The following is a 25640-nucleotide window of genomic DNA, read 5'->3' on the forward strand; positions in this document are numbered from 1 at the left end:
TGAAACACGTTTCGTACAGAGTTTGTGACATGACATCTACTTCCACATTTTTCTCTTGGTATCAACTAGAGATTTACATTATAAATTGAATGCTGATGAAAACAGTATCAACATCTTAGTTCTTTATGGTTGCAATTGGCTTCAATAAATTTAGGATTTTTTTAAAGCAATCAGTGAACCACAGACAGGTTCCTGAAAACTAAACCTTACCCAGACTAACTCAAAGAATGCATTTCGGGGGTTTTTTTTGTTGTTTTTTTTTTTTAAATGCAAAATTCAGGTAAAACATCATCATTCAAAATCTTGTTAATATTTATTGGGAATCCTTTGGAAAGATGCAGCTGCTGGCTCCATCTTTCTTAGACAACTGAAACATACATTAAAAATTGAGCAGATGATCCTTATTCCAATAATTTTGCAGATGGCCACAGCAACAAAGTAGCCCTGTGTAACCTCAAGCTTACCAATGAAAAATAAAGGAAGTCTGAGGGGAAAAAGTAAACTAAAGACACTGCAGAAAAATATTCTTAAATAAATGCATAACCAAGACCATGTCATCGTGTAGTGGCTCTGGGGGGGTTCACAGAACACAGGGTGACACAGGCTCTGTGAAAATCTGTGCTCTGGGCTGCACATGTACAGGTGCTCCAGAAGCAGATCCCAGCTGTGGGATCCTACGTGCATCTCCTGAACCCTTGGCATCTCACCACAAACACACTGCTGCAGAGCCTCAGTATCCCCTGAGCTGGCAAGGGACCCACAGGGATCACCCAGCCCACCCTGTCCCTGCCCAGACCCCCCAGCAACCCCACCCTGGGCATCCCTGGCAGCGCTGGCCAAAGGCTCCTGGAGCTCTGGCAGCCTCGGGGCCGTGCCCATTCCCTGGGGAGCCTGGGCAGTGCCAGCACCCTCTGGGGGAAGAGCCTTGCCCTGAGCTCCAGCCTGAGCTGCCCTGGCCCAGCCCCAGCCGTGCCCTGGCTCCTGTCCCTGTCCCAGAGCAGAGATGGGAGCTGCCCCTCAGGATGAAGCTCAGACTCTTCCAGGATCAGCAGACTGGTGGAGGCAGAACCTGAGCACAGTGGGAGACCCAGCCTGAAGGGTGCAAGCCTGGACAATGCCCAAGACCACACCAGCAGACAGGCATGGCAGCAAGGAAATGAACTAAGAGCAAAAGGTAGAATGAGTACCTGGGGAAAAAAATTCTGAAAGAGTGAGAATCAATATAAGGAATTAGTCCTCAGGGAAACAGTGGAAGCACTGTTGCGTGGGTATTTTATGAGAGACTGGGCACACCACCAACAAATGTACTGCAGGAAAGAATCAGACAATGGCAAGGAAATGGATTAAACGTGTTAGCAAGACAATTTCCAGATCCGATTTCTGTGAAGACCATGACCTCACCACTGGATTTGTGGTGTTACCATTAAGTACTGCCCCTTACGAGCCCCAAGTCCCTCACTACCATGGGTATGGTCTTAAGACAGACCACACCAAAGACTGAAAGGGATCTGGGAGTGTCTCTTCATTGTTATTTTATTTTCATATTAATGATGGGTCAATTTATGTCCACAGATTTTGTAAGGGAGAATTCACCAGGGATACTGAGGAGGGCAAAACAGAGACATAGACTAAAGCTTTTGGGGAAAACAAGAGGGCTGAAGTTGATTAAAAGAAAAAAAAAACCCAGAGGAACATCATATTTAAAGACACATATGTGAGAGAAGCAACTCTTTTCCAAGGACACATGGCAGCAATGGAAACACGGAAAATGACTGGCTGGCCAAACTGCTTTTCTGTATTTGTCTCATCCTTTCCAGTTCACTCCAGTTCACTGGAGCACAGAAGAAGTGCCAGCAGCTTTTCCTTGTGTAGGGTTCCCACCACTGTAACAAGCACAGAATCCATTTCTGCACTGACCAGGATCTGATCAGGCCTCTATGAAGCACCATCTGACATCCAAATCAGAGCAGCCACGGCAGATGCAGCTGTGGGAGAAACCAAAGGCCAGAGCTTCCCTTCCACTTGTTGACTAATGGGGGTTGGCCACAACATCCAAATAAACAGGCACTTACTGAAGGGATAGTGTTAAATCCAGGGATGAGCCCCCTGTAAACACACACTGGCCCGTTAATAACCCTTCCCCTCCTGCAGGAAGGAACTGTTCCCTCATGGTGAATTTACTGGCACGTCAGTGAAGCACCCAGAAAATGATGGAGCTGATGAAGCTGGCCATGGGGGCAGAGGCCTGGAGCAGAGCTGTCATGTTAAACCAGTGTAAAACACACAAACCTCATTTCAATATTCTGAGTTTCTGTCAGCTTTACACCGGCAGCTGCGCAGAATGAGGCACCCTCCTTCAGACCAAGGGTTCACATAAACTCACAACAGTATCTTAATGTTTAACACTTTGGTAGGAGGCCCATCTTCTTGCCTAGAGATAATGATTAAGACTCTCTTTGATCTGTATTTCATTCTGTCTTTATTTTTTTGTCATCTTTTTTTTCCTTTTTTTGTTTTTGTGTTCCCCAAAGGTACCAGTCCTTTCTGTTAGCTTCTGGCTGGGTTACTGCAGAGAAGACCACGAAGATGCTTCATGGGATAGCAGAGTGTTTCCTGCCTTCTCATGCCCTTCCAGACTAAAGAATCATCGAGCCATGTTCTGTCCCCGAAGTCTTCCAAAGTCTGGCAATAGCAGACACCAAGGGAATAGTAGTAAAACAGAGCATATGTGAACAAATTGAGCCATGTTCTGTCCCCAAAGTCTTCCAAGTTTGGCAATAGCAGACACCAAGGGAATAGTAGTAAAACAGAGCATATGTGAACAAATACTTCCCAGCCTCTAGAAATCTGCTAAACAGAGATGGAGATTGTGTTTGTAGAAGTCTTTGGTGTTTTTATTCCATCAGTTTGTTCAGTTGTTTCTTGAATTCACAAAAGCTTTTGCACCACCCCACACCGCAGCTTTCCACAACTCATCCATGGTGCATGAAAAAGTATCTCCTCATGATGGATCTAGAGAGATCTAAACCTTTCCACTGTTATTTTGAAGCTCCACAACTCTGGTATTAGAAGAGATTGGTCACAATCCCTCCCATCTCCTGTTCCTTATTTCTCTAACAACCAACTGTATACAGCAGATGAGAGCTGCAACATCAAACCCAGCCCCATCCCACTGAAATGTCAGAAGAGCTAAAAAGCAGCTGAGAACAAAACACAGAATTGAATGTTGAGAATGGACAAGCTTCTAAATTTGAGCAATTTTTCAGAGGAACAAAGTTTTGATCAGCAGATATTTCAGGAACACTGAAAGATCAGCTTTCATGAATACAAGGCTCTGGGGAAGTTTCCTTTATTTTCTTTTGGCTGTTACATCAGATGAAAGACTCCAGCAATTTCTTTTGTTCTAATGTTTCCAGAAAAAGAACAGACACAAGTACACCAGATTGATCCATTTCTGTGACTAAGGAGAATCTGAACATGGATGGTTCTGGAAAGCTTTGGGAAGCACATGGATTTCCAGTATCCCAGGCACATGGTACCACATTTATTGGTACGTCTGAAGGATTTGGAGAGATGAATGCTGAGTTCTGGTGGAGGCTGTAAGAGAGTTCAGATCTTGCTCTCCTTTCCATGAATTTCAGCAGTAGTTGCTGATACAGTAGGATAAATCCTGATATCTTTAAGATAGTAGAATCATCAGGCATTCATTGTAGCATCTACCAATAAACTTCTCTAGGTCATCTGCCCAAAGGCAGAAAAGAGTAAGGCTTCAGTTAAATAAATCTGCTGAAGCTGTCCATGCCTTTTTTATAATGTTAATCTGTAGCCCAAAATGATGAAAAAGAAGTCCTCAGCCTTGGAGAAACTGAATGTGTACCTTCCTCTACACTTAATGCTGCTGTTTCTTGAGGAGTTAATAAATATCAAATGAATAGAAGAGTTTTGAGTCTGCCACCAGCATGGATTGTCATTTAAATCCTTTCCAATTATAAGAACAATGAGAGCATGTGCCTGGAAAGGACTTCAGGGAGCCATATCCTTTTAACCTCCCACAGCTCTTTGGTCAAGAGCTCTCCAGGGAATTTGGCAGGTTGGCAGCGCTGGGAACATCCACGTCCTGCAGCCAGCCACAGTGAGCAGCGGGGCAGGAACATTGCCAGAAATCACAGACTCATTCCAAGAGAGAGCTTCACCTTCAGCACCAAGGAGTTAAACAAGAATAGATCCTGGTCTCCGTTTTATCTGGACTGTATTAACCAGAGCTGACTGTGCAACTGTCACAGAGCAAAGAAGGAAAGTCAAACAAACCTTTACAGAATTTCTATGTCTCACTGATTCCAATAAGCTCCTTGAGGCCCCAGCAAAGCACCTCACATCAATCTGAAAAATTTACTTTTAAATCTTGAAGTTAAGAACTACTTGACAGAAACACAGGTTTGGGGGCACTATTAGTCAGGCTCAAACCTACCTGATATCCTGCATTAATTGTGTTTTCCATTCCTCTTGCCCTGTTTAATATAAATAGATATTTGAAAAATGCACTTTATTCACTTTATTTCTGTCCTGCATTTGCTCCATATCTCAATCATTACATTAAGTAATGGAGTGATGTAGCAGCTTTGGTGTTGCTGCATTGTTATAGCTCCAGAAGGCAGGATGGATGCACTGGGGAGCACTCAGGAAGACAAGCAACACTTCTGTCAATCACAGATCAATGAAAGAGGACCTCTATACTACTCTCATTTTTTTGTTCTTTATATCCCTTTGTATTTTTTAATGTTCATGAACGCTTCATAATCCAAGGCTGCAGTTTATTAATGTTTATAAATGACACAAATATTTCCTATTAATGTGAAGAATCTGGATGAGCTAACAGGAAATAGAAGATATCCATCTTCCAGAGAATGAAATGGAATTTCCATCTACAGATGGTTCAATGGCACTTGGGTACCTGCCAGCTCCTTTTTGGCAATTAGAGGAACAGTAAGAATAAATGAAGCTTTAGGAGCACCAGTGTACACCTGCTTATTCCATTACTTTGGCAAGAACGGGTCAAAAACTCCCAGGAAATCTCCTTTCAGATCTCACTCTCAGCTCACTAACACAGAGCACTTCAGCCATCATTTCCAGAACACAGGCATGTCCAGTTCTTGAAAGTCACACTGACACATGCACTGGTGACCAGGGAAGGGTGTCCCCTCCACCTCAGAACCCATCCTGGACTCACTCAAACAGATCCAGTACATGCATCTACTGAACCACTTCAGCAAAAGGTTGGCTAAGAGATATTGCACAATTTGTCAGCTGGACTGGACTGGAACCACCTCACTATAGCCTCCTGTTGTATCCCACAGTCTCCCACCCCATCCCCAGGGCAGCAGAGTCACCAGGCTCCTGCCTGTGTCCTGCTGGGCAGGGCTGTCCAACCACATCCCCATGGGGCAAGCACAGATGGGAGGTGGAAAGAAAAATGAAGCATATTCCCTCTGCACCCCACTCTGCCTCGGGGCTCTGGCCAATCTCCTTGCACATATGGCAGAGTTTGGTTTGTCCACGGTTAAAGCTCAGCAGCTCCTTGACAAGTGCTGTAACAACAATACAGGGAATGGAAACTGGTGCCAGAAGAGACAGGAAATGGGGAAAGCGCTCTCAAGGACTTCACTCTGAAAGCAATTTCCCATTGTTTACTAAATAGAAACATTTGAATTCATTGATTTGGTTCTAGCCAGGTCCTTTTTTGGCAGGGTATTTTCTCCTCTACTTTGTTTAAGACATCTCCTACAGTTAGTCCTGTTGTCAAAGCACACACTCTTATAGGAGACCCTTCATTTTTGGATACAACTCATGCCCTTTTAGTTTCATGCCCTAGACACTTCTCCCTGCTGCCTGCACAGATCCTGGGCTGACCAGCCCTGTGGAGCACAGAGCCATAGGACATATCAACCTTACTGTCTCACTCCCTTAATCCAAAATACAGTGTCTGGTCTCACTCCAGGCAATGGCAGGACTCAGGGCATCACTCAGACCCATAAGCACTGCAGTTCTCCTGGATTGGAGCACCAAGGGGAGGGGTAGTATTTAAAACAGGACTCAAAGGACACTAAAAAATCCAATGAAACACCACACCACACACCCAGCACAGCAGCAGAAGGCAAACACTGAAACATGTGAACACAGCAAGTTGATTCCAAGCTATTTTCCATTCTAGAAAAGGCATAAATCATTATAAACCAGGCTTACAGAACCCCAAGAACAGGACTGTAATGCCCTTGTGATCTGAAATTGTTCATAATTTCATAATTATCTCAGTGGATATTTCCTTGATGGCAATTGCAGACTGAATTACTTGAAATAAATTCCTTCATAAGCATTTCCTCCGTTTCTGAAGCACCTATGTTTTCCATACCCGGATGTGGCTTTGCTATTATCATTAAAATCTCTGAAAATCAGGCCAAGTTGAGAGCCCCAGAAAAACCTTAATTTGCAATTGCTCAGTGAAGAACAGCTAGAAGGTCAAACCTAAATTTCTTTGGGAGCCCTAAATTCCTCTTGAGCCACAGCTATTGCTGTCACAGGGTGCTGCTAAACAGAGTTCCTGCATCCCACTTGTGCCCTGCATGCCAAAATGCAGGACTAGATACTGACCACGGGATAACATCTGAAGGTCATTGCTGTCCCCAGCAGCTACCACAGAACATTGCTGCACTCTTACCATCATCATCTTCAAACCTGAACACACATCAGGGCAGGGAATCTAAATCCTTGCTCCTTCTGCCACCCTGGTCTGATTTTATTGACCAACAGGTTCTCACTTTCCAGCTGAAGGCTGAGCTCAGCCTAGGGCTGGCAGATCACAGGTTACCCAAGTCTCTCCCTCTGTCACAAAAAGCAGAACCTGCACCAGGACATCTTCTGCAGACCCTGGCACACCAACATGGCCAGGGTTCTCACCCCATCACTAACAAACTGTGGTTTTGGTAATATTTCCTTTGAGGAGACTCTTCCAAAGCCCCCAGATTTCCTCACTCATGAGCATCTCTCTTGCTATTGGGCACACTGGGCAGCTTCCCTCAAAGGAAGTGTTAAAAATATTAATCTGCAAAAGTGACTTGAATTCTCCTAGTTCTTTCTTATTTTGATGATATTCCATTGGTTTTACCTCTGAGTTGAAAGACTCAATGCTCTTGACACACTGTCCCAGGGTGATCATGCACCAGCAAACTCCATGAGGTCCTTCTGGAGCATCCCAACATCTCAACATTACACACCATAGAATCAGTGAGGTGAGGAGAGACCTGGTCCAATGCTTGACAACCCTCTCCATGAAAAACATTTTCCTAATATCCAACCTAAATCTCCCCTGGCACAACTTGAGGCTGTTTGCTCTTGTGCTGTCACTTGTCACCTGGGAGAAGAGACTGACCCACAAGCTCCTGTCAGGGAGTTGTAGAGAGCAACAGGGGAAAATCAAAGGCTTGTCTCCACCCTGCTTTTGGTACTTTACACAGACACACCAAGGAGATGTTGGCTAACTTTAGCCAGGAACAATCAGTAGGCTCCTGGAGCATCTCAAGGTTCTTCCCACACTCTGCAGGATTCTAGGACTGATTTCTTCTTGTACATAAGGGCCACAGATTTTGCTTCAGTACTGTGCTCTTCTAACTTCACCCCACTGTTCCTATTTCCTTCACTTCTACTAGTGATGGAAAAGCTGGGAACTAGAAAGGAGAAAAAATGAGACCTAGCACAGTTTGCATTCCCAAATAAGCATGTTTTCACACAGCAGACAAGGAGCAAACATCCTCCATGACAGGATTGCCAATAACTTCTCCCTGCAGTGATAACAGTTCTATTACCCAGACAGACTCAAAAGATGAGGCAGAGTTTTACCTTCTCCATGGGACATGGTGGGGGGACATGGGCTGAGTCAGGAGAGAGAGATGACTTCTCCTTCCGGCCCTTACCCCTTCACCAACATTTTTATCTATGTTGAGTTTACAAGTGCCTTAATCAACTTACAGCACATCTCCTCAAACCTGGCTTTCTCAGCTTCAAGTATGAAATTAAATCCACCCTCGAGGAGGCCATCTGTGCAAGGCAGCCTATAGGAAATGGAGTTTGCACAGATGGGACTTATCACACACTCCCTCGTGTCATATCAACACACCAGCTTTGCAAATCTGCCCTAAATAAACCAGAATTGACAACACATTCTCACATTCTGTCTGAGGCCAGCAGGGCTGTGTAAGCCTAGCGTGTACTTGGCAGGGCTGGATTGTTCTCTCCACTTTTAACAAACAACTCTCTCATAAATGGAAAACTTGTGAACGTTCAAGTCTTGTGCTGTGTTCAAATGTCTGGAGGATTGCATTCAGCAAAGTCTCCTGGAGGGATCAACTAATTGGCCTTCAAATTCCTAGACATGAAGCTGTAGGTTGCTTAAAAACTAGCAGGACATGACATGGCCTCCTTGCAATCCACAGTGGGGACAGACACTGGTCTGGAACGTTTTCTAATTCCATTAACTCTTCACCAACACATAAAAATAACACTTTAAAAATGTTTATTTTTACAAGTTACATTAGGTGAAGAATATAGCTGAGCAATATGGCTGAACACATATGGAAATGCTTAAGCAGCAGCTCTATTTTCTGTCCAAGCAGTCTGTAGACAAACACAATAAACTGAAGTTACACACATGAAAACTCAATGTACTAGATGAAAAAAAAAGACAAAAAAGTGTGTTTTCATAAAAAACAAACTTGTTGAGTTGTTTGATTTGTTTTTGTTTTTTTGGAAGAGGACCATCTGAGAGAGGAGGCAGTAGCTTGAAACAGGCAAGCACAGAAATAATAAAATGCAGTTCAGGAGAATAAGGCACTGAAGAGGAGCCTTCCCAGGTCAGATCACACCTTCAACTGGCCAGTGCCATGTCTCAGACAGTGGCCTAAGGGATAGAAGTGGGAGCTGTGTCCCCAGCTGATCCCCTGACTCTACAGCAGCCTGCAGTTTAAGATTTCCACATGCCAGGTCTTCTGTACTGGCACAACACAGACTTTGTTGACCCTTTCTTCCAAGAATGGATCCAAGCACTCCTGCAAACCCTCAGCACCAGAGTCATGTTGCACCAGGTGCCACATTGTACTCAGCAGGCAAAGCGGTGTTTCTTTTTCTTTTTCCTGACCTTCCATTTGATGTCCATAATTTTAGTTAGGGAATTAAGGAGAAATGGGGAACAAATGCTTATCTTTTGCCCCACTCCTTTGTTCAGGCCCAGATGTTCTGCATTTGCAAACTGCCCCAGGATATGTTCCCGGGGGAGGCAGTACCTCCTTTAGCCATAGCTTTCTCACATGTTTCTCCACATTTACTGACCCAAAGTTTAACCTGCTGGTTTGTTTTCCAATCCCACAGGACCAGAGAGTAGGTACTTCTGCAGCTTTAGATCTGCCTATGCCAAAACTTTGAATTCCCTCAGACTTTGTTATTTCTCCATCCATTGCCTCCCTCAGCTCTCCTAAGACTCCCCTGTCATTCTCACAGTAACTGCTCTTGGTTTAACAACCAGCACAGCTACACTTTTTCTCACCTTTTAACCAGGCTTTTAACTGGTTTGCCAAAGAACATTCTCTGATCCCCAGGAAAGTGCCTGCTCTAAGGGGCTGTGACAAAGGACCATGTCAGGAGTGCTTAGAACATCTGAGGACACCACACACACTGAACACCAAAATCCAGATGTTTGTCCTTGAAGATTCCTCAAGTGCAACTTCCTTTTACAAAAGACATGCTGACTCCCCCACATCCGCATAAAATCAAGTGCCAGCTCGTTCTGATCTGTATTATTCTTTTGACAACACTGCACAATACAAAGCCAGATTTCTGCCTGCTGCTCCCCAAGCTCCCTGAAACTCTCTTGAGGATGGCACTATATCAGCCCTGTCTGTTTTCTAACAGGAGTGAGGAAATTTTAACTGAAAGGCTGCATACAAGTGTTAATTATTCAGCAGTTCCTCTCCTGACTCCTTCCGAGGCTCTGACATCCTGGTCCCTGCAGGCAGGTATTCCTCACTGTGTTCTTAAATTCTTAATTTAGTAGTTGGGTTTGAGATGGGTTCTGCTAAGGAAACTGAGCACAGTGTAAATGCCTCAGAAACAAAATGTTTCTTTCAGCTCTGCCTCCTGATTTTTCACACCCTGGTCTCCATGGGTTTTTTCAAGCTTTTGGACAAGCTTCTTATTCCCAACATATCTGGGAAAGAACTGTTACTTTTTATACTTTCTGAAAGCCTTTGAAAGTGTTTATTCTTTTCTATCTTCCTCACTTGGTCATGACTTCAGCTTTTGGAAGGATGCCCCTGCCTGTCCAGCCTTCCTTCCCTGCTGCTTCACATCAGAACTTCTCTCTCACAGCAATTGATAGAGTTGAGGCATTTCCTCTGCAGCACAGAGCCTTGAAATCTGCTTCAGCTCCCTACAAAGGTTTCACCCTTGTCACTTCTCCTTTCAGGTTTTTTTTAACCTGCTGCCTCATTCTGATATATTTTCCCTTTGCAAATCAAAGAATTTCACTTCTCTGAAGTTTTGGCTTGGGTTGCTTCTGCAGGATCTGTAAGTGCACTTGTGTACACTAGCAGTACAATTCTGCACCAAGTTCTGCACAATTCCCAGAAGAAAGGCAAAATTATCTTTCCCTCTCTAGATTCCTTCACCAGATGTTTCCCAAGGATGTCATTCTTGGACTGGGGTGCCAGTTTTCTCCCATTGTTTTTCCTGTTTTAAAGCTCCATACTCCTTATTATTCTATACTTTTCCTATCTCAAAAAGCAGGTATTTCAGCTTATTGCTTGGTTTATCATACTGCATTTTCTTTGCTTGTTCTACAGAAATTGTGAAAACTAATTATGCTTCAAGAACGGTAATTATCATTTAGCTATTATTCATCATGTAAGTGCAGAATAATTGTTTGCATTGCTTCTATTTTGTTATCCTTAATAAATACATAAACATCCAGAAAAAAGAATCCACAGAACAGATCCAGTTCTGCTTATACCGAGGAATTAAAAATAATTGCTCTCTTTGGAATTTCAGAATGAAATACATCACTGAATTAAACATTCTCTTTAGACCTCAGAGAAAAGCAAGAAATGACAGGACCTTGCAAGAAGTTTATTTTCATTGCTCACTGAATAATAGCTGCAACAGTTATTTAACCCTCACTCAACTCTTGCTGTTGATACTGATCTTGTTTGACGCCTCAAACCAGCATGTCAGTAAGAAAATAAGCTATAACTGAAAACTTCTCATTAAGTAAGATTTTGGTTTTTAAACACCTGTTATGGGAATAGCATAGCCTTGAACTGCAGCGGAAAATGAGCAAGGTAAAGAAATTGCTGAAAACCTGAATGCAGACAGAATGGTAAGATGACATTTTTAGGTCAAAGGCTAAATCCTCACAGAACAAAAGACAAAGTTATGGCAGAGAGAACAAAAAGCATCAGCCCTAATATTGCACACATTCATTAAATGTGTCAGCTGGCTGTACAGAGAGAGGTATGAAATGGGATTTAGGTACCAGCCAGTATTCAGTGCCACTGAACAGTGCCACTGTTCTTTCAGGTGAGCCCATTTCCCTGTCTCTGTTCCTGAAGCTGCTGAGGTTATGGAGACAATTATTCCCTTATCATAACTACTTGTACTTCTGTGACAGAATCCCCTGGGCTGGAAATGACCCACCAGGATTTTGAGCCCAGCCCTGTCCCTGCCCAGACCCCCCACCAACCCCACCCTGGGCATCCCTGGCAGCGCTGGCCAAAGGCTCCTGGAGCTCTGGCAGCCTCGGGGCCGTGCCCATTCCCTGGGGAGCCTGGGCAGTGCCAGCACCCTCTGGGGGAAGAGCCTTGCCCGGATCTCAGCCTGAGCTGCCCTGGCCCAGCCCCAGCCGTGCCCTGGCTCCTGTCCCTGTCCCAGAGCAGAGATCAGAGCTGTCCCTCTGCTTCCCCTCACCACTAAGGTGTAACTGTGATGAGTCTGCCCTCAGTTTCCTCTTCTCCAGGTTGAACAGACCAAGTGACTTGAGTAAGAACTACTGCCTGCTCCTCTAAATCACACCAGAGAAGCCACAGAACCTGCCAGGCCATTCTCCAGCACTGACTCAGCACCAGAAGGAAAACTTTGAGCCTGCAGTTACACATTTTCCAGGGTTTGAGAACAATATCCAGTCATGAGAACAGAGAAAGGCAAGACCCCAGCAAGCCAGACCCCAGCACTTCCTACGGCCTCTGTAACTCAAAGGAGTCACAGGAATCCCAGGGCAGGCTTTCCATCACAGCTCTGAGCAGGCTGCAGGGACAGTGCCTGACCACCCCACACTCACACAGAGCTCGCCTGTTCAGGATGCCAGCTGCATGTTTGAGCTTACATCCTCATTTTCCATGGATCATCATGTTATCCTGTAGGATAACAAAGGTGGCAAATTAACACCACAATAAAGCAACGTACAAGACACCCTGGGAACAGGTTTGAGGGAGAGGGGAAATGTTTTACATCATCTCCCAGAGCAAGCTGATGGAATTCCCAAATCTCAGGACAAGGGAATTGGTAATGAGAGAGAAATAAATTCCTTCACCTCTGGGTTGAAATCCAAGTCAGGCTGGTAGTAGCCAAGACCCATTAGCTCAACATCTGCTAGTTGTTTGGCAGCCCATGTGAAGTGAGTTATATTCCTCAGTATCCACATCCCAGTCCCACTAATTGGCACCACATTGGCAATCTAAACACAGAGGTTAAGGTCTGAGCACACAGCAGGCAGCAACTCTGAGATCAGGCAGCTCCAGTTTGGAGGACACATGTGATAAATTATACTGCTGGTATCTGGAACTCCATTTAATTGCCTGCCATCCTGTCCTGGCCCCAGAATAAAACTGTAAATGCAGGCGAGCCAGCGAACTGCCAGCAATGCCTGCCCAGCACACACTCCTGCAGCAGCAACACATTACCTGGTCCATTACCAGTCAAAGCAACTTAAACAACTGCTGAAATTTTAAGCAAAATGCTGTACAGCATGAAGTAAGAGCTAAAGTGTTTGGATAATAGTTACCAATATCCATAAAAACAGTATCTTTCCCTAAACTCCAGTTTTTAATGCAAAAATGCAACACTCACTAAAAAGGCAGTTACAATACCATCTTATACATCCTAAATAACAAGGCTATTTTCTTTTTGTCTTTCCTTCTTCTGCAGCTTTCCAACAAAGAGTGCACAAGACCAAAGCTGATTTGAAAACACAACCCATTAACTTTTAGAGAACTATTCTTTTTATTGCCCCACGGTAAAATATTTCTCTCTGAGGACAAAAACCAAAAAGTTGTTAGCTTTTAATACATAGTAATAAAGGAAAATTTATTTTTCATATCATCTGAATATGGCAGCATAAAATAATTCTACACTATGAGGGAAGGAAACTCATGTTACAGTTTAGAAACAGTTCCTGATGTTTACACATCACTTCAGTTTAAAGAACTGCTTATGATGGGAACATGCTGAAAGCTGTTGAGCATGAAGGAAGGGAGATGGAAATGAAGCCAAAAGAAACATCTTTGCCAGAACTCTACAAGAAAAGAGAATCAGACTCAGTTTGGGAGGGACCACTAGAGTTTTCCAATCCAATCAGCTGCTCAAAGAGTGGCCAACTTCAAAGTGAGGTGAGGTTGCTCGAAGATATTGTGGATGAAAGCACAACATAGTACAGTGCCCTGCAAAATCCACCTATAAAGACATTTTTCTCGCAAGCCAAATGTCCTCTTCATTTACCACTGCTCTGGAAATGATTCCACTCTAAACTGTTCTGAGAAGCAATAGGGCCAGCAGCCATCAGGAACAGGGGTACACTGCAAAGGAAACAAACCTAATGTGAGCACCCAGTAGGACCAAGGGATGGAGAACTTCAGATGCTAGAAGGCTGACTTGAGGACAGAAGACTCTGAGAGAGCTTGGAAAGTCCAGTCCTCCCAATATCTGTGTTTTAATTTAACTTATTTTGGAGAGGTATGCTCAGCCTTTTTCTCAAAAGGCAGCAGTGACACAAAGCCAGTGTACACAAAAACAAACCCAACCCCCAGTCTACATTCCATGGCCAGGCTCAAAGGATGTGTTGTCCTTCTTGTGCAAGGAACACTCTAACAGTTCACAGCCAGGGGGGTGATTGTCCCTCAGCTGCCTCATACAGGAACAGCCTGCGGCTTTGGCACAGCTCTGCCTCTGCCTGGCACTGACAAAGCCAGGCCAATGTGAGTGCCACCAAAGGTGCTGCCAGTCCTGAGGGTCTGCACAAGCTGTTGAGGATTCTGTCTTCTATTCCCCCCCTCTGCTCTGCTGTCATGAGACCCCACCTGCAGTGCTGTGCCCAGCTTTGGAGGCCTCAGCACTGAAAAGACCTGGAGCTGCTGGAGCCACAGAGCTGCTCCAGGGGCTGCAGCCCCTCTGCTCTGAGTCAGGCTGGGAGAGCTGGGGGTGCTCACCTGGAGAGGAGAAGGTTCTTTGGACACCTTAGAGCCCCTGCCAGGGCCTAAAGAGGGCTTGCAAAAAGGAGGGAGACAGATTTTTTTTATACTGGCAGGTAGTGACAGGACAAGGGGGAATGGCTTCACATTGTCATAGGGTGGGCTTAGAGATTAGGAAGAAATTCTTCCCTGTGAGGTGGGCAGGCCCTGGCACAGGGTGCCCAGAGCAGCTGTGGCTGCCCCTGGACCCCTGGCAGTGCCCAAGGCCAGGCTGGACAGGGCTTGGAGCAGCCTGGGACAGTGGGAGGTGTCCCTGCCATGGCACGGGTGGCACTGGATGAGCTCTACGGTCCCTTCCAACATAAACCAGTCTGTAATTCTGTGATTCAAGATGGACCAAGGGATTTGTCTGATAGAGCAGGACCAAGCCTTCCATAGAGCTCCAATATCCCTGCCAGGCTATCCCTGAATCTGCTTCTGGCAGCAAGGACACAACCTTCTTTTCCCCTTCACTATTTAGTGCTTAAGGGTGGACTTTTTTTTACCGTCTTCTATACTTCTGAGGAGTAAATAGGCTCATGCCACATTTTTTAAATGCCAGACCAATTCCTTCTGTTTTAAGACACGTTATTAGCAGCTTCTTTCAAAATCACATCACTGCAAATGATTCTATTGGCACTTGAGGCAGGAGCTGCTGTGCTGACATCTGCAAGAGAATTCAAGGAGACTGTGATGACTGCCAGGAGTCCAGCACTAGCTGGAAGAAACCAGACTGGCAACAGAAACATCAATACCAGCAGTTCTACTCTGCCTTTGTCCACATTTGGGTCCCAAGCTGCCAGTTCAGAGGGTGTTGAGGTGCTGCAGTACTAATTCCTGATGCTGCAGGACTGTGGGGTGACAGGGCCAAGCAAAGGTTATCATCGTGTGATGTAGTGAGCTGCTTCACTGAGCAGCTCTCATGTGCACTTCTGAACCCTCATGCAGGTATCAAGTAAGCATTTACACTCAAACTAAATGCTTTCTCACAAAACCAAGTATAGGAATAATACCAAAGTCATGAGTTTCCTGAGAGTAATTCCTCTCCATTTAGGAAACAGGAGGGGTCCAAGAAAGAACTTCTCTACAGGGGAGGAAGACAGGAAGGAAGGAAATGTGAATTACATACACCTCTAGATATATTTGCCTTTAAAAAAAAGGAAGGAAATTAGAGTTAACTAAAAAGAGCATGTTTAGCACCACTGCACAAGCTGGGGAAAAAACATAGGAAACCCTGGCCAAAGATAATGCTGCCTCCTCCTGTCCCTGCCAGGCTTGCCCCAGGCAGAGGGAAAGGGCCATTTTTCACCCTTTTATCACTCTGAAGTTACAAATCAGAGTCATCATTCGATGATCACCTCTCCCTATGTCATCCTAGGTTTCTTTGTAATAAGGCCATTAAAAAACATGTGTTTTCACTTTTTTATTATTATTAAAAAAGGATAACTCATAACTGAGCAAAGGCTCTGTTGATACAACAACATGTGGATTAAATCTGAAAAGAGAAGAAAGCTATTCTAATAAACTGACAATCCTGCTCAGAGGCCTTATATCCAGATTAGTGTAATAAATCATGAGGAAAGATTTCTCTTTGGCTGAAACAACCATTTATTTAGGCATGGAACGAGAATATTTTAAAATTGCTCTGGACATTGTACACAAAGACTTTCTCCATATTCGATATTTTCTGTTTGTTCATTTTCTGTTGAGTTTTAAACATATACCCAAAGTTTTGCATTTGCTTTACTTAAAAATGGTTACTTTTGGTGCTTAAACCTCTGACAAGTCAGCCAGACAGCACCATTGGGCTCCTACAGAAATAAGAGAAGAAAAATGGAAGGAAAAAGTGGTTCTTGCTCCATTACATCATTACATTAGGCAGAAAACTGCCCAAAATTTAAGCTTTCCCTGTTATGCTTCTCTCATGTGCTTTTACAGTTATATTTGTTCCCTTAACCTCTATCAGCTGGGGCTTTTTAACTTTTTTTTCTGCATTATTGCTGCCTTCCCCTATCACACACAAATTGTCCCACAGTGGCTTCTGAGCCCAGTACAAGAACGTGCCCAGTCAGAACATCACTCTGGGGCAGGTGAACAGCAGGGAGGGGCTCAGAAACCCCAGCCACACCACCAGCCCCAAAACACTGCCCAGAATCAGCTCTGGCCTCCAGAGCCAAAATCAGCCTTGGCAGAACTTAAGTACAACACTGAACTGTAACTATAGATGGGTCTAAGTACTGCATAATAAAAATCTAATTTGTACCTGGAGCTGATTTCAGAGCTAAAGCATCTAACAATTCCACTTAACACATTGTGCTGTGGGGATGGCATTGGCCAACTCAGGCAAACTTGTCACCACACAACACAGCTGTCTTCAAACTGTGACAAAAACCAAATCACCGTCACCATAAAACAAAACTTTCAGCTCCACAGAAACGTTCTGTGAGGAGATATTACTCAAAAGTGGCAGAAAGTGTTTCCTACAAGCAAGGTAGAGCTCCTCTTCAGACGTGATCTGAAATGTCCCTGGCTCCTGGATTACCATGAATTTTTAGAACATCCAAACTGTGGTAAAGCACAAGAGGGATCTGCATATGGGATGGAGGATAACACTGAAGGGGTGAAGACTTTGGCTGAAACCTCTGCCATCCAGTGTCAGTCCTAAACTTACAGAAATAACAAAAGTACAAGAAACACTCTTCAAACCCATTAAAAACCACAATCTCCAGTCGCACAGCCGAGATACTTTAAGCACAGCAACTGTTTTTATCTCTGCCAGTGGAGTCCCTGTGTATTCCACTCCACCTTAAAATCCATTTGCCAGCCAGACAAATAAAAGGTTCCTCAGGAATTCCAGCTGATGCAGTCACTGGGAGGCCATCCCAGCCTGCCTGTCTGCTGTTGTATTCCCAACTCCTTCAAAGGATCCAGGGGCACATATCAGCCTGGATCAGCTCTGGGCTGCCCTGTCCCCTGCCCAGAGCAGCTGTGCCACCCTCCAGGAGAGCAGTAGGAGCTGGGAGTGCAGGGTGCCTGCCTTGTCCCAGGGCTGCTCTGCCAGGGTGCCCAGACCTGCCCGCAGGGGCTGCCACCCTGTGCCAGCAGCTGCCTCACAGGCTGCAGGATCTCCCAGGTGCTGCTTCCCACACACCTGCAGCCACCCATGGGGCTCAGGCAGCTCCTGCTGCCTCCTCCTGTGCTCTCCCACACAGGGGTGCTGGAGAAGGCCTGAGCAGGCAATCCCTCTTTGCCAAAAAGCTGCCGAGGGGATGGAAAGTTCTGGAGGGACAGACAGGGAAAGTGCAAGAGGAGATTAAAATCTAGGAGAGGAAAAAGTAGGTCTGACCAGGACTTTTTCTTATTATTCTGCTTTGAATGAAGTCTTGTGGCCGACAGAGTTCATAGAAGCCTGGCACAGTGATTCAGGACTCCAAGGCAAGTGCTGCCTCCTGGCCAAAGCACAAAACCTGCTTTGATAAACACTCCCGTGTCAGTGTTTACTGCCTTGCCCTGTGGACAGCAAAGAAACGCTCCCGTGTCAGTGTTTACTGCCTTGCCCTGTGGACAGCAAAGAAACACTCCCGTGTCAGTGTTTACTGCCTTGCCCTGTGGGCAGTAAAGAAACACTCCCGTGTCAGTGTTTACTGCCTTGCCCTGTGGGCAGTAAAGAACACTCCCGTGTCAGTGTTTACTGCCTTGCCCTGTGGGCAGTACAGCTGCCCCTCGCAGTACAGCTGCCTGGCAGGGCACGCATGGCACTCGGGGAGGAGCTGCTCAGTCAGCTGGCTCTGTGCACAGCTGTCCCTGCCCTGTCACACCACCCATCCTGGAGAGGACAGGAGCCCCCGGAGCAGGAACAGCACCCAGGCACCACGGGCAGCTCCCGCAGTACCCCGAGCCCAGCTCTGCCCTGCAGGGAGCTCCAGCCCAGCAAACACCGCCCGGCTCCCCCAGGCTCCCCAGGCTGGGCATGAGTCAGTGCTAATTGCTCCGAGTGAGCAATTCTGGGTCCCACCGGTTTGGTTTGGTTTTGTAAAAGCAAAACAAGGTATGTTTGGACAAAGGTGAGATTATGTTTGTGTTTACAGACAATCTGACTCCTGCATATAAATATGCTGTTCCTTCAACAAAAAACGAAAAACATCAGGAAATCAAAAGTAATGCAAATGATCTGGCTCTATAATCTTGCCAGAACAGAAATGCCATGAAAGCAGTTGAATAATAATCATGGTCTTAAATTTGACTTCTCTGACTCCTGTTTTGTTCAATATTTTAGTTATAGTTAAAAAAAATTCTAAACCACTTCAGATTTCAAAGCACATTTATATATATTGATTAATTCACCCAAGGTAAAAATCGTTATCCTCTTTCTGACCCAAGGAAAGTGAAAGGAGACACAACAAACTTTGTCAAAGACACAGAGCTGTTGAAAGGGCTGGTACTAAAACCTAAGAGTTTCTGAAGCATCTTATATTTTTATCAAGGATTTACTTTTTAAAGACAATAGCAACCAAAAAACAATATCCAAATGGATACAGATTTAGGATCAGGGCAGTTTATGGGGTAAAGGCCATGAGAAAAGCAAGTTCATTAATTCACATTTGGAAAACTGCAGTGAATTCTCTAATAAATTGTTGCTATATTCCATATAGAGCACAAGCATGAAATGAGCAGCACAGGCAGTCCTGCCTTGGATCACCGGTACCCAGGGTAATCCAGCTCCAGATTCCCACTTTCTGCTTGGGGGCCAAGGGCGTTTGCAGCAGGATTTCTCTGGGGAGCTGCAGGGGAATGTGGCTGCTCGGCTCCCTGGGTGATTCCAGAGTGCCCTCTAACGAGGCTGCCGCTGCACTTCACACACACAGGGACACCAGGAACGGCCCAAATGAGCCTTGTCTCCACTTGAAAATGGGAAAGCAGATGACAGACACTATCTGGTGACTGCTCCTGCACAGATATTTTATACTGCCCTGCACTGTGCAAGCCCTCGTTGGTAAACACCTCAGTAGGCAGCAGGACTATAGAGAAAAATGGAAAAATTCACAGTTCTCCCATTCCAAGAGAAAAAAGGATACTGAGTAAGATGAAAGTTAACCCAGTACAACTTTTTGAGATAAACTGAATTTTACACAATCTGTAAGGAATTGGTAGGTAACTTTTCAACATATGATGTAGTTAAATCAAACTTTACAAAAATAAGTGAATAAAATCAATGAAGTTCACAAATCGAAATGGAATTTCCTTGAATATGTTGCTTAATACACTGGTGTACCATAAAATACTGACTATTTGGTCTGCACCCAAGAGTGGTCACACAGGCTGCAGTGGTGGAACAGGACTGGCTACAATTTCATACAGCAGACACATGGTTTATTGCCCAGTTCCCTTTCACCCACCTATGTACACTAATAAAGCACCCTGCAAACCAGAAAAGTTCTTATTGAGACACAAAGTCCATGCTGATCCTCAGAACAGAAATTCACTTAAATAATCTCAGCATCACACTGTCAGAATAGGGCTGTTCCTTGCCCTTGAAGCTGTACCTACAGCTGTGCCAGGAGAGCACAGCTGCTCAGTGTGGGCTCAGCAGAGTCACAGCAGCTCCAGTGCAGCTCCTGTCCCCTCCCTCCCCCCTGCACCAAGGCATCCCACTCAGGGGGGATCCCACTCAACACTCCAGCTGGGAGCAGAAGGTGCAAATGAGCATTTTCCAAGCTCCTACAAGACAGAACAGAGAGGGGTAGAAGTTCCTGAAGCTGCGCTGCCCTCATCCTGCCAGATGTGTGTCAGAAGCCTCTGAACAGACCTGGCAAGCTCAGCCCAAGTGGCAAACTCACCCCGAGGGAGGACAGTGGAGGCGTCACTGCTGGGCGATGTCGGGGGGACCCTGCTGCCACCAGGAGCTGCGAGGAAGCAAACAGGCCTGTGAGCACTTGGACACCTGGCAACTCAACAGCTCAGCCCCACAGCCCCAGCAGGCACCTGGCTAATGCAGGCTGGGACACAGACCTGGCAGGCAGCACATTCTTCCTTGAACCCATCTCGTATACTTGCCTAGTTCTTTACTTCTTGCTAAGCACTTTTACTGTAATGTTAAGATCATGAGGTGCAGTGAGGGGAGACCTCAGAGAAATCTGCAGCTCCCAGGGGGCAGTGGAGGGGCAGCTCCCATCCCTGCTCTGGGACAGGGACAGGAGCCAGGGCACGGCTGGGGCTGGGCCAGGGCAGCTCAGGCTGGAGCTCAGGGCAAGGCTCTTCCCCCAGAGGGTGCTGGCACTGCCCAGGCTCCCCAGGGAATGGGCACGGCCCCGAGGCTGCCAGAGCTCCAGGAGCCTTTGGCCAGCGCTGCCAGGGATGCCCAGGGTGGGGTTGGTGGGGGATCTGGGCAGGGACAGGGCTGGGCAATCCTGGTGGGTCCCTCCCAGCTCAAGGGATTCTGTGGTTCCATTTGGGTCACCAAAGACTAAGAACACCTTACCAATGCGATGAAACATGCAGGGAACCAACACCCTGACCCACACAGATTATCCACTTCGACAAGCACAGCACGTCCAGGAAAGCTCCACTCCATGCCTGCAATGGCCCAGTGGCCACCACTGCTCACAAACAGCCCTGGAGGCCACCCTCAGCTGCACAGGTAACAAAAACCTGCCCTGCTCCAGCTGAAACTGTAGCTTGAGCTTGTACAGCCCAACTGCACTGCCCTTCTCTAACAGCCAAACTAACTTCCTTTTAGCTTCTAACACTGGGACATTCAAGTCCCCAAGGAATATCTTCCAAAACTCTACAGGCAATTGCATAACCCAAGGAACCCACGTGGAGCAGTTTGATAGAGCCAGCGCTTCCCAAGCAGTGCTGAGTCCCTCCTGTGTGCTCGCTCACGTGTTCAAACATTCCTCAAGCACTGCTACACTCCAGCCTGACAAAACAGCTTATTCCTTGAGGAGATTCAGGCAGAGTTTGGCATTACAAAGATCAGCAGTGGGCAGACAGTGTCCTGGCTGTTTTGAAAAAGAGACTTTTCTCTCATGAACATGTAACCCAAACAAGGCTCAGTGAATTGGTGTAAAATCAAAAATGATTAGACAGTCTCTTTTGAACCAGACCTGCATCCTATTCAGCGGAGTAAAAAGTGTAAAAAAATGCAAGAGGAAATTAATCCCTGAAATGAGTAAGTGAACCACAGCTGTGTGCAGAGCTGTAAGGGTAATGCATTGTTAGGCACTCTGCTTTTGAAGGCAAGATGAGCAACAGCCAAGAATAAATCACATTGTGTGGGTATCACAAACCATTGAATAAGCAAAAAAAGAAAAAGCATTAAATTAATCAAAAGTCTAAAATGACAGCAGCCACACATTTAGATTTTACATGAAATGTGGCCATACCCTTGGCAGAGCTGGAGATGTAATAAAGAAGAAATTTTTTAAAGGCATTAAGTCCATGTAGAGCTGGAGTGTCCTGCCCTGGCTCAGCAGCATGGGACAAGGATCACAGCAATGCCCAGCCCAGCGATGGCACAGCAGCCAGAGCTCCCTGTGCAAACACACCTGTGGCTTTGCTCTCCCAGACAGACTCAGAGATGGGCTGAAGCACTGGGCAGAGAATTTGGCTGCTGTATTATCACAAGAAAAAGAGGCTTTGATGCATTTTTAATGTCAGTTGCTACCACAACAAGTAGGGGCAGGTATGGCCTGCAGGAACAGCAGCCCCAGAGCAGGACACCAACAGGAACCATCTGTGCTATGGCAGTTTCAAATTGGTTTCTGGGCTGTTACTGTTCAAATGTTTACACAACAGAAATTCGGCATTTTTTCCTTTGCTTAATTCTTCCATTCTTCTTATTTATATCTCCTTTTTCTTCATTAGCGAATTCCTTCTTCACATTCACAGAGTGGCAGGTACAAGGATACACAACCTTGTCCATAGGGTCAGAGAAGGCACAGACTCCTCACGTGTTACAGGTGATCAGACAGAAGTTGGAAGAGTTTGTAACTGCTCCTGGTCTGATCAGATTCCAAAACACTTCATCTTTCTTTACCTGCATTTCCACCTATTCACTGCAGAAGAATCTCCAAGGAGAATTATTCTGTAAGAATTAGCAACGCATGAATTTTTTTTCTTCTGTAGAAATGCCTTTGACAGAAGCAATTGCCTCAAACAGGTCTGTTCAGAGCCAGCAGGAGGGGCTGTGCCCAGAGCACAGCCCAGAGGAGCAGCAAAGCTGAGACTGAATAAGCTGGTAATGACACAAGCAGGGTTTATTGCCTGATTCCCAGGGTTTATTGCCTGATTCCCAGCGGCAGCCCACAAAGCAGGATTTGCCCCAGGTTTCGGAGTTCAGTCAGCACAGGTGGGAAAAGGACACGCTGCTCCTGACCTCAAACACCTGGATAAGGCTCTCACCTGCCAGGCCCCAGTTAATGCCACTTGGTCACATTGCAACACCAAATGTCCACATGTATTCCTAGAGAGTCAAAGCCTTTTATCCTCTGGGAAAACAGCTTTCCAGACTTCCAATATCCCACTTATACACACCCCCTTCTTTCATTTTTCTGCAAGATTTTTTCAGGCATTTATCACTGAAATCTGCCATAATTCCTCCAACACTGCATCAATTTATTACACTTTCGTTCAGATGAGGGAAGAACATGTGAATCTGCAGGATGTTCAGCCCTTGGCATGTGTCCTGTTCCTGCTCCTCAGTTCCTAGTGACCAGCCCTCCCTCCAGTGCCCCTGGTTACCAAGGGAGCTGCTTGAGGAGGCTGCCAGAGCACCAAGAATCCTCAGAGAGCTAAAAAAAAAATTTTATTTAAAGACATATTACACAGATTCAGTAATTAGCTTTTGAATTAAATTACTAAAACCTGGTTCAGAAAAATACTCTTAATTCCAATAAAATGTGTTTGTGATTAGCCCAGAGGGATATGTCATTCCCTCTTCCCAGGTTACATCACTGCACACATCAGCAAGTTATTTAATGCACATTTGGGTAAATTATCTATTCCAGGAGCAGCAGCTTTGGTTGTCTGAATATAACTGAGCCTCTGTGGACTCCACTTCTGTGTGAGGATCCCTCTGCACCACCCCAGAGCTGGGAACTGCCAGCACAGGCAGCTGTCCCTGCTGCCTCTCACCTCTGTCCACGCTGCCTCGGGACAATCCCACAAGTTGCACTTGTTCCAGGTGTGCCAGCTGCTGTTTGCAGTGGAAAAGAGCAATTTGAAGTGTTCAGTTTGGTCCTTCTGTGTCTGCAGGCTCTGTGTGAGCAGCATCTCCTCTGCCCCACCAGAGGGAATGTGCTCACTGCTGAACTGCAACCACCTGGCCAGCCCTGTGCAGGTCAGTGGCAGCATTCCTACAGGCAGCACTGTTGCCTCACAACTCCAGACAGAGCTTTTCTGATGGAGCAGTTACATTCCAGAAGATGCATTTTGCTGCTTTTGCTCCAGATGTTAAAATTTGATTGTTTCTGCCCTACTGCCTGCCCAAACTGGCCTGGCCCTGAGGCTGCCCAGGAGTCTGCTCTGAGCACACCTTCAGCCTTGAGAGCCTTCAGCTGAGCAGCTCCCAACACTGCCAGGCCTTCCCCTCTGCCCCAGCTCCTCCTGTAGTCACCCTCCAGCACTGCTGGGAAACTGGGTGCCATTGAGCACAATTTGTGTTGCTGTGCCTCAGTTCCCAGAGCCTGCTGCGTGCTTTGGGAAGGCTGACAGCAGCCAGCTGTGGGAGAACTTCCCACAGGCATGGATTTCCAGAGTGCCTGAGTCACTCCTCAGCTCTCTTCTCTTCAATGTGCCTGAACAAGCTGATCTTATTCAGGCTTGTTTTCCAGAGCCAGAGCCTTTCTGTGGCCTGCCCTGAACTCCCCAGGATTTCTCTGTCACACTGGAGAGCTCCTGGAACCAGAGGCTCCCTGGCAGCCCGTTGTAACCACGAGCACACAGATGGTCACTGCAGCTTGATTTTCCTTAGAACAACTGCACACCACACCAGCAATCACCTCCTCCCCCAGCAGTGCATTCAGACGGTGCCACTGCTGCAGCTGTGTCCTGCCAGTCCTCCACCCCCACCAGTGGCTGTCATGGTATCAAGATCCTCCTGCCACGTGGAACCACCCAGGCAGGCAGGCCAGCAGCACCCTGTCCCTGCCATGTCCCCTGTGTGTCAGCAGGGACCCTGGAAGCAAAGGTGACACAGGGCTTTGGGCTCAGCCAGGGACTGAGCCAAGGTGTGGGGAGCAGCAGGTCCCCACCCATCCACGGCTTCCATTTCACAGCTGAGGCACGTTTGTCCTAAGGCTATTCTTACATTTGGTATGACAACACCACCTCCTTCATTAACTTGTCGAGTTGCACCGGAGTTCAATTCCTGGAAAGTCCAAGTACATGGTTCTAAGCATTCATCAGTTGACTCAGATGCTGAAATCCCTTCCCAAGAAGGAACACCAGTGGGGGAATCTCCTTTTTCCAACCACACGTGGGTTAGCCTTTCATCTTTATATTCATCACATCCGCAGGATCTAATTAGACACCAAATTTTAGCCACTCATTTCATTCCACTCCTGCTGTTGCCATCACAGTCAAACTGTCAGACAAACTTTCTTTCCCTAAACCACATTTTATCTTTCCACGTGTGGACAACACTCGCGGTACTTCCATTTCCACTGACTCTTCTCTCCCATTCTGTGCAACGTTTTAAACCGGTGGCAGGGAGCCCAAGCAGTTCCACACCGAAACCCCCGAGTCGCACGCAGGGCTGCAGCCGCTGTCCCTGGTTCGCTACCTGCCCTTGGCTCGCTCCAGCCCGAGCTGCCGCTGTGCCTCCGCCCCGCCGCGCCGCGGAGCTCAAGGCGCGATCCCCGCAGCTTCTGCCGCGCTCTCCGCCCCGCTCCCCGCCGGCACCGGCTCCTCGCCCGCCCCAGCCCTCAGCCGGGCCCGGCCCGCCAGCCCCGGAGCCCCTCCTCTGGGCGTCCGAGCCGCACGGGCTCGCTCCGGGCCGGGTGCCCGGCCCGGTTCGGGCCCGCTCGCTCCGGGCCGGGTGTCCGGGCCGGTTCGGGCCCGGTCCGGCCCCGCTCGCTCCGGGCCCCGTGCCCGGGCCGGTTC

At 46.6% G+C, this 25640-nt stretch overlaps 1 protein-coding gene across 16 annotated transcripts in view; it reads right to left on the minus strand.

The window, feature by feature from the left end:
• Nucleotides 1-25640, minus strand: part of EXD3 (exonuclease 3'-5' domain containing 3) — a 249306-nt gene that overhangs the window by 222919 nt on the left and 747 nt on the right. For 12 of the 16 annotated variants that reach the window (XM_039719844.1, XM_039719849.1, XM_039719855.1 and 9 more), the window contains exon 2: nt 20375-20440. The exons of 3 other annotated variants lie outside the window; for them this stretch is intronic. The gene's annotated coding sequence lies outside the window, so the exon portion shown is untranslated. Of the gene's footprint in view, nt 1-20374; nt 20441-25320; nt 25510-25640 lie in introns of those variants that run through there. One more of the 16 variants, XM_039719846.1, reaches the window with a different exon arrangement.

Source organism: Passer montanus, unplaced genomic scaffold (genome assembly GCF_014805655.1).
Source record: "Passer montanus isolate IOZ18808 unplaced genomic scaffold, ASM1480565v1 scaffold43, whole genome shotgun sequence".
In the NCBI taxonomy this organism is placed as follows: domain Eukaryota; kingdom Metazoa; phylum Chordata; class Aves; order Passeriformes; family Passeridae; genus Passer; species Passer montanus.